The sequence below is a fragment of the Mustela erminea genome, chromosome 1, assembly GCF_009829155.1.
Source record: "Mustela erminea isolate mMusErm1 chromosome 1, mMusErm1.Pri, whole genome shotgun sequence".
Taxonomy (NCBI): domain Eukaryota; kingdom Metazoa; phylum Chordata; class Mammalia; order Carnivora; family Mustelidae; genus Mustela; species Mustela erminea.
In genome coordinates, this window is record NC_045614.1 from 23,010,647 (window position 1) to 23,021,414 (window position 10,768).

A 10,768-nucleotide genomic window follows, 5' to 3' on the forward strand; every position below is an offset into this window, starting at 1 on the left:
TACCTGAGCATGATATAAAAAAATCAAAAGATACAGATACTCCATGAAGAACACGGCTCCTTTCTTCCCCTGTAACTCAGGATGCTAAGCTTTGATCCCCTAGGTTAGCAAGGATGTTGTAAGCACTGCTTGGCAAATTCCTCTGGGGCAGTAGTAACCTTCATGGCAGACTCACCTTTCTCAAGTTCATCTTCTCTTAGATCTTTATCGAGAAATTCCTCTCGATAAAGAGGAATTCCTTCCTAGCTCTCTTTTAAGTTTTGAAAATGTCCTTTTTTTTAAAAATTATTTCAGCCAGATTCTTTTTAGTTATCCTCTGAAGGAATTTCATAGCAAATTACTTAATCCTCCATAGCAGAAGTCCCATCGATGCATTTATTTAACCAAAGGAAAGTGACAATTTAGGTTAAGTCGTAAACTCTGCTTTGCCTTTGAGTTTAAAGATTCTTTTATGGATGTATAAATAAATTTTTTTAGAACAACTGTTTTCCTAATATAGTCAAAACACATTATTTCTTGTGAGCAGAAAGGGCCATTATAAATAGTAAGTTAAATGTGTGGGTGATTTAAAAAATTATTTTGCCAATAAACATACTGCTTTTCATCTTTCCACAACCAAACAGATAAATAAACCATACTTTAACTTGACATTCTTGGTTCCTTTATTGGCAGATTCATTGGAAAAGGGTTTATTTTGTAGCCTCTTTTTAAAAAAAGTTTTACATATATTTTTTAAAGATTTTATTTATTTATTTGACAGAGATTGCAAGTAGGCAGAGAGGCAGGCAGAGAGAGAGAGGTGGAGGCAGCTCCCTGCTGAGCAGAGAGCCCAATTGGGGGACTCGATCCCAGGACCCTGGGATCATGACCTGAGCGGAAGGCAGAGGTTTTAACCCACTGAGCCACCCAGGTGCCCCTATTTTGTAGCCTCTTAAAGGAAATTTCTTTATGGCCCAGTGATGAATGTCCCTTGGAAAGATTGTTAGCCAGGCTCAAAAGGATACTGAAGGAGGTCGTTGTCACCTCAACTCAGTGGCCAGACAGTCTATTGCTGATGTCTCAACATCTTTTTTCCTTACTAATTGTATAACACTTTAGCTTGGCTCCTATCACCCAAGGTCAATATAGATCTTAACTTCACAAATTCATCTTTCACAATGATCAGTAATTCATCTCTTTTGCTATGAAACCCTAACTCGTTTTTGATGGGAAGTATGAAACAGAGACTCTGAAAATGGAATCTGGCAACTGAAGAAGTGTTGCTTGATATTATTTTCTCATTTCATTTTGAATGTATTTAGCTTCTTCTTAGTGGCACCCAGTCTTTCACGTTCAGACTGAGACATTTCACAAGTGTGCTGAAGACCATATGCCCAGAAAAGTAGAGAAGCAAGCAGAAATGGATAGAGTCACCTTGGGTCTCTGACCTGTTTGATCTCTGCAGTTCCTGTGCCATAGTCAGCTGGCTGGCAGGGGAGCCGAGCAGATGTCGATGCTGCCAGCAGGGCTGACACATGAGACTGAGGGGCTGTCGCACAGGCTTACAGCTGCAGCAGAAGTGGCAGAACAAACAGGTCACACTGGGGCTTAATCAGCTAACCAGGTACTGGGGAGTTCAGCCTCGGGACGGAGGGAAGCCTAGTGACTAGTGATTTCACTGGAGTCACTGCTTTTAGACATGCAAAATTCCAAAGAAACCAAGCTCAATTACATTTTCCATCGGAAGCTTTGAAAATGTTCATATCCTTAACCCAACATTTCCATGGCTGGAATTTCTAAAGAAATGATGAGAGTTCAGATTTATGTGCAAGGATCTTTACCCCAGGTTATTTGGAATGAAGAAATGGAAACCACTAACTGAACAATGGGGACTGGCTAGGTTTTAGAATACGATAGCATATTGTCCATCAAGGTAATGGGAAACCATTCATGCCTTGTTCAGTGAAAAAAGCATATTACAAAGTATGGACAGTATATTAGTGCAAAAAAAAAAAAAGAGAAAGAAATGCATGTATATGGAAATACACTAAAAATGGGATTATGAGAGCTCTAATTTTTTAAAAAAGATTTTATTTATTTATTTGACAGATAGAGATCACAAGTACGCAGAGAGGCAGTCAGAGAGAGAGAGAGAAGGAAGCAGGCTCCCTGCTGAGCAAAGAGCCTGATGTGGAGCTCGATCTCAGGACCCTGGGAACATGACCTGAGCTGAAGGCAGAGGCTTTAGCCCACTGAGCCACCCAGGCATCCTGAGAGCTCTAATTTTTAAATTTTTTTCTTTGTGCTTTTGTATAGCTTTCAAATTTTTGACAATACATTTTTCTTTTGTTATTAGAAATAAAAAGAATATCAAATAGCAATAAAAATCAATCAAAATATCCATAGTTTTTTAAAGTTAAACATTTGTTAGAAAGTGAGGGTTCATCTTTGGTTTCATTGAACGGTTTGGGCAATTCTTTAAAAATTGCCCCAATTATTTTTTTCTCTCAGAGTGAGAAAAAAAGTGATAGGCAATTAATAACTAAAGGATTTGCTCAGGTAGTTGTTAACTTTTGGAGTACAACTTAAAGGACATTTTATTTAATAAAGTTGTGTTTGCTATCCCTAAGTGCTCTCATACACAAAAGTATATGCATAATACCTGTGAAAGTCCACACCTGGGATAAATTCTCAGCAAGTGAGAGAATTTGCAAAGGATCCACAAAATCTGGGTTTAGAGAATACCAGCTCAGATTTTGCAGGACCATAGGTAAGAAGTTTTCCAGTCCTCTTTGCTTCCCTTCCCATCGCTGGGTGAGTCTGCGACCACAGTAAGCCAGCTCCAGGAGGTGGAGGAAAAAGCTGGACTGTGGACAAGAAGGAACCACCTAGTCACAGACACTTCCTGCCTACGGCAAACCTCATGTGTTTGTCAATATTTTTTGGTTTCCCTTAAGTCCCAACAGAGTCTGGCAAGAATCAAGTAAACATAGTTTCAAAGTCCGTGCTAGTTAGCTCAAAATAATCCTGACAGCTGATCAAAGTGGAGACCAATCTGCACGTCCAAATTGTGCGAATGATCCACTGGCAAGGTTATTGAACAGAAACGTTGGTTTTAAACATGTGTTTTTTCAGAGTCCTCACATACTACTAAATAAAAAAGAAAACTTTTTTTAAAAAGATCGTATTTATTTATTTATTTGACAGAGAGAGATCACAAGTAGGCAGAGAGGCAGGCAGAGAGAGAGGAAGAGAAGCAGGCTCCCTGCTGAGCAGAGAGCGGATGCGGGGCTTGATCCCAGGACCCCGAGACCATGACATGAGCCAAAGACAGAGGCTTAACCCCCTGAGCCACCCAGGCACCCCAAGAAAACTTTTTAAAAGCATTCAAAAGGGGTTATGGCCCTTTATAGACCTTTAGCCCTTCTTTTGGGTAGCTGATTGTTGACAGACAGTAGAATCATCCTACCAGTGTTTGGACCATACTGAAAAAAAAAATGGACTGTTAATCTAGAAAATTTATGGAATTTTATATAATGGCAAATGACTTGAACCCTGCCCCCCCACCAAAGCCTCAAAAACAAAACAAAACAAAACAAAACAAACTCAAAAGTTTGTTGTATCAGAGTTTGATCTAACAACCTTTCCTTTGATAGAATTTAGATGTTATAAAAAATATGCTGTGCCAACTTTCTTACTTTCAGGGGAATAAATCTGAATTCAGCTCAATGATTTTTGCCTCCGAGCTAGAAAGCACTCTCTGGAAATAGCATACTGGGAGTCGACACTGAAAATAAGCTAAGTTCTTTTAAATTCATATACAGTAAAATGCAAGACTTAAGCTGCCTTCTAAAACAGAGCAGAGGAGGGCTGCAGAGACCGTGGGTTGTGCCTACATTCTACAAAGGTCCAGGAAATCTGGCAGGTTCTTCTGTGCAGTGCCCACCAAGTGTGCTCTGGAATATTCTCTATGGGCAGTTCGTTTTCTTTAGTTCTCTCACAAATAAGCAGTCTTAGGGCTAAAGAAATGACTGTGCATGGGGTGCCTGGATGGCTCAGTCATTAAGCATCTGCCTTTGGCTCAAGTCATGATCTCAGGGTCCTGGGATTGAGCCCCGCATGGGGCTCCCTGCTCAGCTGGAAGCCAGCTTCTCCCTCTCCCACTCCCCCTGCTTGTGTTCCCTCTTGCTGTCTCTCTCTGTCAAGCAAATAAATAAATAAATAAAATCTTTTAAAAAATGACTGTTGAAATTTAAGACTAGTGAAGCAAATGATTTCCTTTGATCCTCTGGGTGATGTGGAGCCTATTTTAGGGCCTGTCTAGTTTTTATGATATAAGCCAGAAAAAAAAGACCTTGGGATGCCATAGGGTATTCTCTTTTTATCCTTTTTAATGAGCTGTAGATTTCAGGAGAGGCCCTCAGAAAACTTATGGACCCTTTACTTTTTGCTCTAGATCTTAAAGATCCATTAAGTTATTCAATTACCACTACTATGAGTTCAGTTTAACTTGATAAAACATTTATTAGGCTCTTACTGTGTACAAATCATTATGCTAGGCAACAGCACAGGTAGTAATAATAGCTCATATTTATTTAGGACTTGCTATATGCCAGGTACTATTCTGAGCACTTCTGATAAGTATCATTGTATTGAGCAAGCTAGATCTATGGGTCCTGATAATAATTTTATTTTTGTCTCTCAATACTCCTTTACATTTTCTTCAGTGGGGCTAGTTCTTCTCTGTGCCTAAATGAAAATTTGGGTGTGTCCCATAACTTCTCCAGTTTCTCACAGGTCACACTATCCAAATTTAATAAGAAAAATGTCCATTTAGAAGTAATAGTAAAACCCCTGATCTCGATGGAAAATTAAGGCTTTTCCCTTCCTCAGGTGAGGTTTGCTATAGGCGGGAAACGTCTATGACTTGGTGGTTCCCTCTTCTTGTTACCAGTCCACCAGTCCAGCTTTTTCCTCCACCTCTTGGAGCTGCTTACTGTGGCTTCAGACACATCTAGGGATGGGAGAGGAAGAAAGAGGACCAGAAAACCTCTTACTTATGGTCCTCCATAATCTGAGTTGGTGTTTTCTAAACCCAGATTTTGTGGGTCCTTTGAAAATTCTTTCAGTTGAATCACAAAAAAAAAAAAACCCTTGATAAGACCAAAAGCATTGGGGTGCGTGGGTGCCTCAGTGGGTTAAATCCTTTGCCTTCAGCTCAGGTCCTGATCCCAGGATCCTGGGATCAAGCCCCACACCAGGCTCCCTGCTCAGGGAGTCTGTGCTTCTCCCTCTGCCTCTACTGCTCCCCCTGCTTGTGCTCTCTCTCTCTGGCTTTCTCTCTCTTTCACTCAAATAAATAAAAACCAAAACCAAAAACAATAACAAAACAAACAAACAAGACGAAAACATCTCAGTTTCTGATCTTGGCTTGCTCAGAGCTCATTCCTCTGCTTCGGATAATCTATGTTTTACCTCCAGCCTTTTACCTCCAGCTGTCCCTGCACCCTGCCAGGCTACCAGGTCAACATAATCCCAGGCCCTTCCCACATCCTTTGCTTGCCACATTTGGGGAGTGCCAGCCAAGTCAACAGAGCAGCAGCAATGCCTTCAGTCCTGCTTTTAAGGCAGCCATCCAGACCCTTCCTCCACTTTTAGGTTTTCCAGGCAGAAATCGGATACCGTTATGTGAGAAATTACCTTGAGGCAGAGATAGCTTCTGGTATACCATCCGGCAAAAGCTATCTCAGAGGTTACAAAATAGAATCACTCATAGACAAAAACAGGTTACTCAAACGACATGATTTAGTCAATCAATCTAAAACACACGATGAAGGACAAAGGAAACACATGGGTAGGTTTGTCACACCTCGGGGCAGGATACAAGCAGGGCAGAAAGACTGCATGATCTGAATCTTCTGTTTCTCATCATTCCTCTGTCCCCTCTCAGCCCCAGTCCTCTTGCCACATAAGTTTCGCCATTGATGGTGTGGTTATAAGAACCAGATCTGAAAATGAGCAAAGCGGCTCAGTGCTTGGAGCCAACATGCTTGCGCTGTCAGAGACACTCTTGAGCCATTCGCTTGCCACTTAGCTTGTTGAGCAGCACTGGGTTCTACGTGCACATCTTGGGAAGAACATTGGGTTCACAGTAGGACCAAAAAGGGTATCACCAGTGGATGAACAATTTAGGGGTAACACAGTTGTCAGTCTGGAGATGGTATGATCCACTCCCTACCTTACAGCTTGGCCTTTCCAACCTTTTCTATCCTAAGACGTACTCTTGTATATTTCATTAAAAAAATGATATAGTCCGTTATTCCCTTTATCTTTAACACATTTTAGATGTTACTAACATACTCTCTTTCTAACAGCCACCCTGTTTGTTTTTCTTGTCTTTTATCACAGAACTGCAACTTTTTAATATAATCAACACACCTAACAGTCTTTCCAGGACTCAGGGGGTACATCTGCATCTTTCTAGGTGGTTTCCTTAAAGCTTCCCTCTGGTGACTCGAGATGAAAGAAGGGAAGCTCCCTACCCATTCTCCTTGGAATGGGAATCACAGAATAACTAATCCCAAAGAAATTCACCTTTTAAAAATTTCCTCCCTGAACCCTTTTGCATTCTTATGTGAAGAAAGGCTAGGGAGTTCAGAACTGGTTGTCAGACACATTCAGGGTGACGTGGCTGGCAGCAGCAGACAAGGAGCTGGTTTTCAGATGGCTACTTTGAAAAGATACATCTTGCTCTAGTTCCTCTCGCAAAATGTTATGTTTGTTCTATCCGGACACTGAAGTCAAAGTTTCCATCTTAACATCCTGTTACACATGTCTGACTTCAGCGAATCCTCCTAATAACGCTTTGAAATTGGTCTGATTATCATGTCCATTTCATAGATGAGGACACTGAGGCTTAGAGAGATTTAGTAATTTGTTCACAGGTAACAAGTGGTTGAGCAGGACTGGAAACCGAGGCAGTCTGGCTGCAGAGTCTCTGCCCCTAAGGACCTTCCATTCTCTGCAGGGAAAAGGGGATTAATGAAAGCACAAATAACTCCTGTAAGATGGTCATGTGCCCAGAACAACCACACAGGAAGTGCCCCTGGGATGTGGTGGAGGGAGAGTGCCTGTTCCCTGGCTGCAGTCAGAAAAGAATTCCAGAGAAGTGGCGGCTGACGTTAATCTTGTAAAGAGTATCTTGGGAGGAACAGTAGGAGCTAGAGATGCCCGAGATTGCTTCTGTCACTCAGAAATCCTCCCACTTTAGCCCGATCTCTAAGTGATCACATGCCTTAAACCTAGGAAGATTTATCGTTGGTGAGTTAACTGTGTTTTAAAGTTTTAATTTAGGGGTTCGGACTGGGTAGTTCAGTCTGTTAAGTGGCTGGCTGCCTTTGGGTCAGGTCATGATCCTAGGGTCCTGGGATAGAGCCCCATATCGGGCTCCCAGCTCAGCAGAGAGCCTGCTCCTCCTTCTCCCTCTGCCTGCCACTCTGCCTACTTTCTGTCAAATAAATAAATAAAATCCTTTTAAAAAAATAACGTTTTGAGAAGGCGCCTGGGTGGCTCAGTGGATTAAGCCTCTGCCTTCGGCTCAGGTCATGATCTCAGTGTCCTGGGATCGAACCCCGAATCAGGCTCTCTGCTCAGCAGGGAGCCTGCTTCCCCCCAACCTCTCCCTGCCTGCCTCTCTGCCTACTTGTGATCGCTATCAAATAAATAAATAAAATCTTTAAAAAATAATAAAAAATAACATTTTTGTTTAAATTCCAGTTAGTTAACATACAATATAATATTGTATATATTAGGTTTATAATACAACGATTAAACACTTCTATATAGCACCCCATGCCCATCACAGAAAGTGCACTTCTTAACTGAATTGACTTTTTTAAAGCACCTGTTTTCATAGTTTATCTTATGAAAGACAATTGCTCTGTCATTGACGTAGCTTTGCTGTCTGCCTGTTGAAGCCTAGCTGGTAGACTGTCACCTTAGAAGTGTTGTAACTGGCATCAAGTCTTACATAAGATATTTTCCTGTCTCGTTCAAATTTTTTGTACATGGGTGAAATGTTACATCTTAAACCATTTTTGTTCTTCAGAACAAACTGTCTAGCTCCATTGTACATTGATTAAACTCAAGTAAATTAATTTTTTAAAATTTTTAGATTTTATTTATTTATTTGACAGAGAGAGACACAGGGAGTGAGAGAGAGGGAACACAAGCAGGGGGAGTGGGAGAGGGAAAAGCAGGCTTCCTGCTGAGTAGGGAGCCCAGTGCAGGACTCGATCCCAGGACCCTGGGATCATGACATGAGCCAAAGGCAAACAGACACTGGCTGAGCCACCCAAGTGCCCCTCAAGTAAATTATTGATTACTTTTCATTTCATTCCCCATTGTCAACAAGGTTTTGAAGCACCGTAAGACAGGAATGGCACATTTGGGTGACTGCAAAGGCCAGGAAAATGGGACCTATGGCAAATGGAGAGTCCCTTTCCTCTCTAAAGGGTACAGAAACTTTTCCATTCCAGACAGTTGTCACTGTGTGGGATGTAGGTCCAGTGCAGCCGGAACTTCTGATGGCTTCAAGACAAGCTTGATATCTGAATGATTATCTGAAATTTCCGTGTCTAAAGCATTAGAATGTTGGTAACTAATTCATATCTTTTTTAAAAAAAGATTTTATTTATTTATTTGACACACAGAGATCACAAGTAGGCAGAGAGACGGGGGTGGGGGAAAGCTTTCCCCCTTTGAGCAGAAAGCCCGATGCGGGACTTGATCCCAGGACCTTGGGATCATGACCCAAGCTGAAGGCAGAGGCTTTAACCCGCTGAGCCACCCAGAAGCCCAACTAATTCATATCTTTTTATTTTTTTTAAAGATTTTATTTATTTATTTGACAGACAGAGATCACAAGTAGGCAGAGAGGCAGGTAGAGAGGAAAGGAAGCAGGCTCCCTGCTGAACAGAGAGCCCGATGTGGGACTCGATCCCAGGACCCTGGGATCATGGCCTGGCCGAAGGCAGAGGTTTAACCCACTGAGCCACCCAGGTGCCCCCCAACTAATTCATATCTTAAAAACAAAACAAAACCAGTGCTAGCTACACAAAACATGCCTCTGGGCCAAATATAATGCAAGGACCACCAGTTTACAAGGTTTGTTTTAAGATATATCCCCTAGAAATGGCTAAAATTCCTCATAGGCTCAGGCTTGAAGAAATGTCACATTACAAATAACAATAACAACAATGTGCCAAGTCTTTTATGATGGAAGTTTCAAACAACAAAAAGCAGAACAGTATAATTGGTATCCATTACCCAGTTTAGACAATTATCAGCTCATAGTTAGTCTTGCTTCATGAATACTTTCATCTACTTTCCTTGTTTTCCTCAGATTATTTTGAAATAATTCCTAGACATTATGTAGTTTTATTTGAAATACTTCAGTGTGGGGGCGCTTGGGTGGTTCAGTGGGTTAAAGCCTCTGCCTTCGGCTCAGGTCATGGTCTCAGGGTCCTGGGATTGAGCCAGGACAGATTTTAAATAAAATCTTAAAAAAAAAAAAAAGAAATACTTCAGTGTGCATTTCTAAAAGACAAGAGCTTTTAAAAATACAAATAACTGCAATGTCAATTTCCCACCAACAAAAAATTAACAGTGATTTCTCAACGTCATTAAACATCCAAGGTTCAAAATCCCCTCCTAATTGTCACTTTTCTTTTTCAGTTTTCATTTTTCAAATCAGGATTGATATACATTGTAGTTAGTTGGTCTTTCTTGATAAATCTCTTTTAATCTATCAAACACAACATTTATTTTTATTTTTTTAAAGATTTTATTTATTGGGACGCCTGGGTGGCTCAGTTGGTTAAGCGGCTGCCTTCAGCTCAGGTCATGATCCCAGCATCCTGGGATCGAGTCCCACATCGGGCTCCTTGCTCAGCAGGGAGCCTGCTTCTCCCTCTGCCTCTGCCTGCCATTCTCTCTGCCTGTGCTCGCTCTCTCCCTCTCTCTCTCTCTGATAAATAAATAAAATCTTTATTTTTTTTTAAAGATTTTATTTATTTATTTGACAGACAGAGATCACAAGTAGGCAGAGTCAGGCAGAGAGAGAGGAGGAAGCAGGCTCCCTGCTGAGCAGAGAACCCGATGCGGGGCTCGATCCCAGGACCCTGGGATCATAACCTGAGCCGAAGGCAGAGGCTTTAACCCACTGAGCCATCCAGGCGCCCCTCAAACACATTTAATAAAAATAAAAATTTAGGGGCGCCTGGGTGGCTCAGTGGGTTAAGCCGCTGCCTTCAGCTCAGGTCATGATCTCAGGGTCCTGGGATCAAGTCCCGCATCGGGTTCTCTGCTCAGCAGGGAGCCTGCTTCCTCCTCTCTCTCTGTCTGCCTACTTCTCTGCCTACTTGTGATGTCTCTCTGTCAAATAAATAAAATTAAAAAAAAATCTTAAAAAAAAATAAAAAATAAATAAAAATTTAATAAAGAAGAGAAAACAACAAAACTTATACCCATGGGAGAAAAATCCACTGTTCTGGTAATGTGATGAATGATCATGTGATAAGATTTCCAGGAACTAGGGAAATATCAAATACCATGTAGATAGCCCCACATCCTTTTATTATCACAGTACTTTTTAAGAAGTACTTTTTAACTTAAAAAAATCATAAAAATAATACACTTTCTAGAAAGACATCAGCCAAAATAGTGAAGTAAGAATCTCTAAAAATTCTCTTCAACTTGAAAGCAACGAGAAAACTAGCCAAAACGGGCA